We start from the raw sequence: 8,338 nt of genomic DNA, 5'->3' as shown, positions 1-8,338 counted from the left end.
ACTTGCCATCCCTTGTTAAATCTGCCTGTTTTAGGGTCACTGTAAAATATTAGATGGATTTTTGGTGAATATAATTGGTTTTCTCTTTGGACAACATTCCAAATTTAGCACATCTCTGAAGATTAGTATAGCACTTTCCTGGAGCTGCATCAAGCCCCAGCACTCAGTGTTTAAAACTCAGTGTTATTGCCTGTTGGAGATGATGTTGTAACAGCCTCTGTCACACTTTGAGTGATGGTCTTGTTTTCTTGAAATCTCTCTTACCATCTTGCAGATATCAAATTTTGGAATCAAATACTGATTTTTCTGCAGAGATGGTCCCCATGGGCCTTGATGTTTTATCCAAGAGTCCAAACCTTCGTATACAATTGCTGCTGTTGATTTCCAGTCTAGGAGACTGTCTCAAACACCCCCCCTCCCCCCCAAGTTTGGTGTCACCAAAAAAGCTCACATCTGTTTGCAGCTAATCAGAAAGAAGGGCTGGGCATTAGGAGATCATCTGAATTTGTAGACACTGAAAGAACCCCTGATTAGCAGCTCTCGAGCAGAAGATTTATTAAGATTTATTAAGTGATTATTATTACATTATACTCCATTTCAAGGGACTGAATGCATTTCTTGACAAAATGAGACATCCCTTTTCTGCTTCTCTCCATTCTGCACAGTTCATGCTCCCCAGGGATGGGAGGAGTTCCTCCAATGAAATACAAACAAAAAATTCAAGATACAGTTGCTACATGGGAATAGCAATTAGTATTTTCAATGTTTTAAACCTTTAATATGTTTTAACCCTCTTATTCTTGTTTTCTATGCAAAGCAGTTATTTTGGCTTGAAGTTCCCCAGAAAGGCCTGGCTAATCCTGTTGCTGAAATACAGGATTTCTTTGTGTAATGGAAAGTGCATGAGCTGGGGAGACAGAAAGTGCCAGCTCCTGGATTGTTTCCTCAAACACTTGCAATGGGTATGGGTTAATTCAGGGAACCTCTTGGTTTTGTTAGGAAGGCCGAACTTGGCAATCACTTTGCTGCACCTCCATCTCAGAAGCATTTTGATGGAAGTGAATTTTTGATATAAAGTTCATACCCAAGCTGCTTCGTGGCCCCATGTAGAGGGTAAGATTAAGCATCAGGTAAAGGAAGGAATCACTGCTCGGAATGAACAGCCCAGCTGTGTGTTACTGTTGGGCCTGTTGCTAAATGCTATTTCTGATGAGGCATGTTTACTTACTTTCACCATGACTGTCCGGAAATCCCACGGCAAGAAACATCAGAACATTTGCCAAATCACTACTTCACCCATCAGGCTGATTGTTGTGTGTTATTTGGTCTGGTTCACATTAAGGGTTTGCTCCATCACTGCCTTTGCTCTTTTGGAGTATATTGATTACTTGTGGTGGGTTTTATAACAAACAGCCCTTTTTGAGGGATTACTCCCCCTTTTTCTCCCTGAGCCTGTGGCGTGTTAGTAAATACAGGACTAATCTTTTCTACTTCAGACACAGTCTGTCTAAGGCAGTTCATCCAAAGCAATCAAAAGCAAACTCCTTCCAGTGGTTGATTATTATATTATAATGTCTTTTGCAAAGCAAAAAAAAAAAAAAAGAAAAAGCCTACCTATAAAATAGAAGGAATGTAACAAAACTGAAAGAGGCTTAATTTCACCCCCTGACAAATATCTTATTTTTATGTGTATCAAAAATTTTTTGAGAATCAGAAGTCCTGCAAGCAGAGGTAGGCTGGTGCTGCTTGAGAGCTGGCCTGTGTAAAGGGAAAGTTTGGCAGCCTGGGGTCTGGCTGGCTGGGGGTGCACACAGCCAAGCCCCCTCGTGCCAGCACAACCAAGGGGCTGAAGTCTCTCCAGGGGTTCCTCCAGAGCACAAGAGGAGATTTGACTGATAAAGACAGGCCTGAAAGGCTGTCTCAGATCTGCTGTCTGCAGTCCCTGTGAAACTCTGCAATGGACAGAGGGGGCCTTTCACAGCCTGGGTTTGGAAGTCTGGCATCCTCCCCAGCCTCTGATTTAACAATTTCATCTTAAGTCCTTCAACCTGAGATGAATGGCAAAAGCATAAGGGATCAGAGAGAGTAGACTGTTGCTTTGCAAGAGAGAGGCAGCCCCCTTGGAACCCTCTTGATGCTGTATTATTGCTGTTTATTTGCATAGTTCCATATTGATCCTGCTGGTTTTAGTAAAATATGTATTAAGTAAAGTATAAAATATGTATTGGTAAAGTATGAATTAAGTATGAATTAAAGTACGAATTAATAGATGGGTGAAATTCCACTGGAGAGTGCATGCTTCAATAATTGGTTTTAAAAAATGATTACTTGTTTTATTTCTACTATGCATGTTTTACATTTATACCTTAATTGGCTTTTTGTTGTGCATTAAGTATTCCTGAATGTCTTGCAGGTGACTTGGGATGGAAACAAGATGCGATTTTGCTCTACAAATCCTTTAAAATGGAGGAAAACCATTTCAAAAAGTCATCTCTTAAAGTATATTTGGGCTTAATTTTACTTTTGAAATTTGATTGTTCCACTGGAAGATGTGTGAGGACAGACAGTTCAAACAGCAAAATTCTGCTCCAGTAGTAATTATGTGTTTTCTGAAGGTGCTACCTTGTAAAAGGTAAAATGTGTTTTTTGCAGAAAAAAGTTTATATGCTACAATTTATGTGGAACTTACTGTCAGGGAGGCAAGAAGAGAAAGTGGAAGAAGGATGGGTATTGGCTGTCACCTGTTAATTTGTGCCAGTCTTCTCTAGGCTTGTTCTATTATATGTTTTTCTCTGAGGTACTGGATTTAAGGGTGGGATAATAGCAAGACAGCAGGTGAAAACACCTCCTGAATCTGGAGGTGTTTTCACCTTTTCAGCCAAAAGTGGTGATGAGAATCAGCAGTGGTACTGAGAATAATGAATCTGGAACTTTGAGATGAACCAAAAAGATATCTGAAACCTGAAATTAGGCTGTGATGAAGAGCTTTTTGGAGTTTTCTAAGCTCAACGGCTCTTCATTAATGCAGTTTGACATATGTTTATTTCAGTACTGTGATCCTTTACAGCTAACTCCAAATGGAAGCAAGAAACTCAGCTGAACACAACTTGGCAAGTTACTGTGGTGTCTGAGTTTTTATATGCTCTTCTGGCTACATGGAAGAGATTGCAACAACTTAAACTGGAAATGCTCAAAGCCTTAATGAAAGGTTTCATATTTGAAACATGGAGCAAGATTATACTTTGGGCATGAGCCAGAAAAGGAGAGGGAGGAGCTGACATCACCTAAGCTGGATTTGAGCTTTTGTTGGCTGAAAAAGGTCTGAGAAAGAAGTACATCTCTGTAACAGCAAATTGTGTTGCTTAGGCCACCTACAGGGCCTCCTTGCTGTGCTGTTCATTCCCTGGCATCCATGTCATGAAAGCAGCTGAGAGCTGTGAAGAAATTCAGTGCTAGGAGATACAAAGAAAATAGAAGTGCTCAGCTCCCACCTGGCCCAGGCCCCCTCCTTGGCATTCCGTCTCAAGTGCATTGCCTCTCTCTCTTCCAGTCTCACAGACCCTTGCCCCGTGCATGTGGACTGCTAAAATCAAAAAAGGAACCAAAATCAAAACAAATCAACCATGGAAAAAAATGCTTTTAAAGTCTTTGATTAGTGCAAAGTGGCTAAGCAAGTGATCACCACCTTAAATTTACTGTATGTGTCCTTGTCTCTGTTGGGCCATTTGGGAGTCCAGTTGAAAACAAATTGACAGAAGTAGCGTTGATAGTAAGAGAACCTGCAAGAACTAAAACAAAAGCTCAGGACATGAAAAAAACATCCATTTCTTGGTATTCCCATACACTTACCTGCTGCTGTTTGTGAGCAGCATGGTACAGCTAAAAAATCTGATGTCATTACTCAGGTCCTGCTTACCCTTTGCAGGGATGGGAAAGGATGCAGTGCCATTGACTTACTTCCTTCATCTAGGTCACTTTTCTCTAGTATTTAATTTCATCATACAGCTAATTAAATATGCAAACACTTTTTATAAATTATAATAGCTAACAGTGGGAAAATTCAGCTGAAGATAAGTCTCTAAATTTTCTGCTGTAAATCTTGATGCATTGGCTCGCTGGCAGCTGTAAATCCCCTTGTGAGACATGTCGTGAGGAAGGAAAGACACAGGAGCTTTTCAGCACAACAGTTACAAGGAAAAAGCTTAGAGCTCCTTGCTCCTACCAATCCAACCCCAGTGGTGTCTGAAGTAATTAATGAATTCCTGGTTTTGTACCAAGGCTGGAAAGTGATAAAAAGAAACAATCAAGTTGCTTTTACCTTGATTCATGTCACTGAGAATTCAAGCACCCACAAAAGTGTTCAGATGTTTTCACTTGAGTTCAAGTCAAACATTGCAAAGTTTGCAGTTCCCACCTCCCCTTTTTGACCTGGAGTATGATATAATCAAAATGCATCTTTACCTTAAAAGTAGGGGTATGGTTAACATGCAAGCTTTGAAATACATTTAGGTACTGCTAAAAATCCGTCCAGGTCCCAAAACTGCCATTGTTTTCAGGAAATCTGCAAAAAAATATTTTCTTACATTTTTTGTATTGTAAAATGCAGACGAAATGGACAAGGTGTATGGAGATATCCAGCCAGAAGGATAGATTTCCCTAATTCACGTATGATTCTACAATTAGTTAATATAGGACTCCTGAGTGTGGTGGTCCTGTCCTCCTCCCACTCCACCTGTGGGGATTCCTGAGAATCAGCCCAGAGGCTGAGCTGGATCTGGTGAGTCAGTTTGCTAAACAGCCAGAAACCAAATCCAACCAAAATCCGGGAGGAAAAGTATTTTGTGCCTTTTGAAGAACTAAATTAAATTCTCTGGGAGCCAAGTGGGAGCCACAGATGGTACAAGAAGGGGGCAGTGGTGCCAGCTGGGGGGCTGCCAGCTTCCAGACCTGCAGGGCTGCAGGTGAGATCCTGCTCTCAGGCTCTAGCAGGGAACAAACCCCATGGGAGCTGGAGCACTTGGTGTCGAGCACTCAGTGGTACTCAGCAAAAGGCAGCTCCATCATGCACAGGACATGAGCCCAGAGCTGCAAACTGGAGGCAGCCACGACACAGTGGATTTTGTGAGCAGATTTGGAAGAGAAAGCCAGCATGTTTGGCCACTACAAGTGGGAGGCTGTTCCCTGCGTGCAGTGTGGGGACACAGCTCTATGAATGCAGGCATTAATTGGGAGCGCGGCTGCAGCACTGGCTGAGGAAAGCTGCTTGGTGCTTGCTTGTGTCCCTTCCATTCCATCAAAGCTCAAGCACTTCATGGAATAAAGGCATATGGGACCAATAAAGCAGATTTAAGGAGATGGAGTCCAGGTGGCAAAAGCGTATAATGGGAAGTGACTTACGGGAAAATGTTGCATTCAAAACTCCTCTGTTGGTTTAGGTGACCCTGTAAATCCAGGCCCTGCTTTTAGTCAATGGGACTACTCATGAGAGCTAAATTACTTATGTTGCAGGATTGAGCCTACTGAAAGGAAGACTTTTCAAGGAGGTCCAAATAAATGTTCTAACTCATGCTTACAGTGTTCTTAGTTTTTAGCATGAGCCCAGTTGTGAACAGAGACAACCAATTTGCTGTAATTAGTATATTTGGTTGGCATGTGTTTACAGAGGGGAGATCTGGATTTATTTAAATAACTATTTTGCTCCTGGTTTCTGTATCCTTCCCTTAATCTCTCTCCACAAAAGAAGCTCAAACAAAACCCCCATACCCTCCTTCCCCCCTCTTAATGGAAAGCTTGAAAGCAAATGCTGCACAGTGTACCTTTCATATGCACATAGGTACCTTGCAGTGAAATGAGAAACAGCAGAAGAGCTCTGCAATAACCATGACTGACTGTGCAAGGAAAAAAACAAGCCTTCAGTAGAATACTGCTTTGTTAGATCCTAGTAGCAGAAAGAAGTCTTCTAGAAATAAATCCTCAACATGATTCTCATATGAAAGAGAATCTTTCCACGTTGAAACCAAATGTTCAAAAGCTCTGTGCTTTGTTGTATTAATGCCCATAATTTATTCTTCTTAAAAACTATCCCTCACAGGCTGTTATAGCACTCAGTGTGGTACATCATAATAAAAACAACTTAGAAGGCAAAAACGTTAGAACAAAAACAAAACTCTGAAAGCTTTAGTGAATAAAGCCTTGCAGGGGGGTCTGGAAAAAGGACACAAATGTTGTGAGAAATCAAAAACAGAAGTATAAATTGTAAGCAGAAATATAAACTAAGCTTTGTGAACAAACAAGTCCTTTTAGAATTCTCAAGTAGTTGTATATAAAATTGATTTGCGCAGCACGAAAACCTTCACTGAACAGTCATTCCTCTCTGCAGTACCCAAAGCTCAAGAAACCAGTTCACTCCTGAGTTTGTTTTTTTTTCCCCAAAATCCAGTATATTTCAATGCAGGAGCAGCTACCACTGTGACTGATACCTGCTCAGTCTAGCACTTCCATGTTCCTAATCCATGTTGCAGTTGGACTTGTAGCTTTCTCTCACAATGGATTTTCACACAACAAGGATGAGCTGTTCAATCACTTGAAATAGGTTTTACACCCCAACTGGAGATGATAAGAAATAAGAATCTTTTTTTTTTTTTTTTTTTTTTTAACTTCTTAAAAATTTATCCAATTTCCTCTACCCCAAAAAGATTCAGATGGTTTTGTTCTCTGAAGATTCAACTTTCTTTTCAGGAAAATGAAAATACAAGCACTACAGTAATGGTGGCCAACCTACTGATCTTGAATTACAAACACTGCACCAGCACAGGTCGTGTCACAGCTTGGACCAACAGCTTCTTGCTGGCACAGTAGATGATGGGTGGTCAAAATTCCTGACTGTGCTCCAAAGGCTGGTCTTGATGTATCACCTGCAAATCCATGTGTATTTTCAACCCCTGCCCTGTAGTGGGACTCTTGGAAGTCATCAGTCCTTCCTCTGTAAGCCTTGTCTGGAGTTTCTTTACTTCTCTGTTCTCTAGGATATGTTGGCTGTATTTGTGGCTATGTTTGTTGGCTACTGTCACCCATGGATTGGTGTTAGCATCTGAAAGTGTGTAATCATATTATTATTTTTATTTAACCTTCATAACCCTCATTCCTAGTGCAGGATCTCTTGTCAGGCTGTTATATTCAGGTTTCAACAATGGATTTTCTGTAGCAGGTAAGAGCAGCCTTGACATTTATTGTGTTCCCTTCTTTAGGGATTTTATTAACTTGGTCACTAGTTACAATTTGTGATTTATTGTTTAAGAAATTTTTACATCAGGATGTAGAATTTGACTTCACGTACATACTGTACAAGACTAGGAACTAGGTGGAGCTATAATTGTATTATATTAAAGATTAAAGAGATGTTGTTTGGGATAGGGTATAAGGGATTAGCTTTGGGACAAGAAAACCAGTAGAAGAGAAGGACTGAAGGTGTAGAGAGCAATATCCTGGTGATAAGGCAGGTAGATAAGAAGCCATGGTGTCAGCTCTCAAGCCACAGAGCAGGATCTTGGCTGATGCTGATAATGCTCTGCTCTTCCCTGTGGCTCTTCGCTGGCCTTATCCAGGGCTTGGAGTGCCCCACATGATGGCCAAAGTGATGAAGCTGTGAGCTATCTCAGCTAGCCCATGCAGAGATTTTTTCTTGCTGGTCAGGGAGAACTAAGCCTCAGTTTAGGGTCTTTATGATTCTTTACATATCCAAACTTTTTCTCCCCACACACATTTACCCCTGGCTACAGTTTATGGCTATTTCTTTTCCACCCCAAACTCTGCATGGCAGACACTCTCACAAGGTGGATCCTGCTGGTGCGGGTTTGTGAAGCTGTGATATTTTATAACTGCTTGTAGCCTGGTGTACTGTGGTTAACAGAGCCCAGGAAAAGAAGATTAATATTTTGAGAGACAATTTTTAGAAGCTCTGGGCCCAATGACTTTTCAGAGGGAAGCTACGTTTTTGCTTTAACTGAGGATGAAGGATACTGGATACTGGAGCATCCCCACTGGTGAGCAAAGTCTAATGGAAATAAAGAAACATTTAATGGCAGGAAAAATGCTCTTTAACAAAAATGATAAACATTTCGAGTTTGAAAAATATTGTTACATAGATGTAATACTGTCAATGAAGGGTTAAGAAGAAGAAAATATGCCAAGGCAAAGTCAGAGATACAAGACCACATAATCCATTCAGATTGCAGACAGAGTAACTCCAGCCATGCCTAGAAGGTAACTGGACAAAGTACGTTTTTTCCATTAGCTCAGCTCGCACAATTATGCTGGTACAGAATTACATATTTCTGCA

This window comes from Parus major, chromosome 2, assembly GCF_001522545.3.
Source record: "Parus major isolate Abel chromosome 2, Parus_major1.1, whole genome shotgun sequence".
Classification (NCBI taxonomy): domain Eukaryota; kingdom Metazoa; phylum Chordata; class Aves; order Passeriformes; family Paridae; genus Parus; species Parus major.
This window is presented reverse-complemented; position numbering follows the sequence as displayed.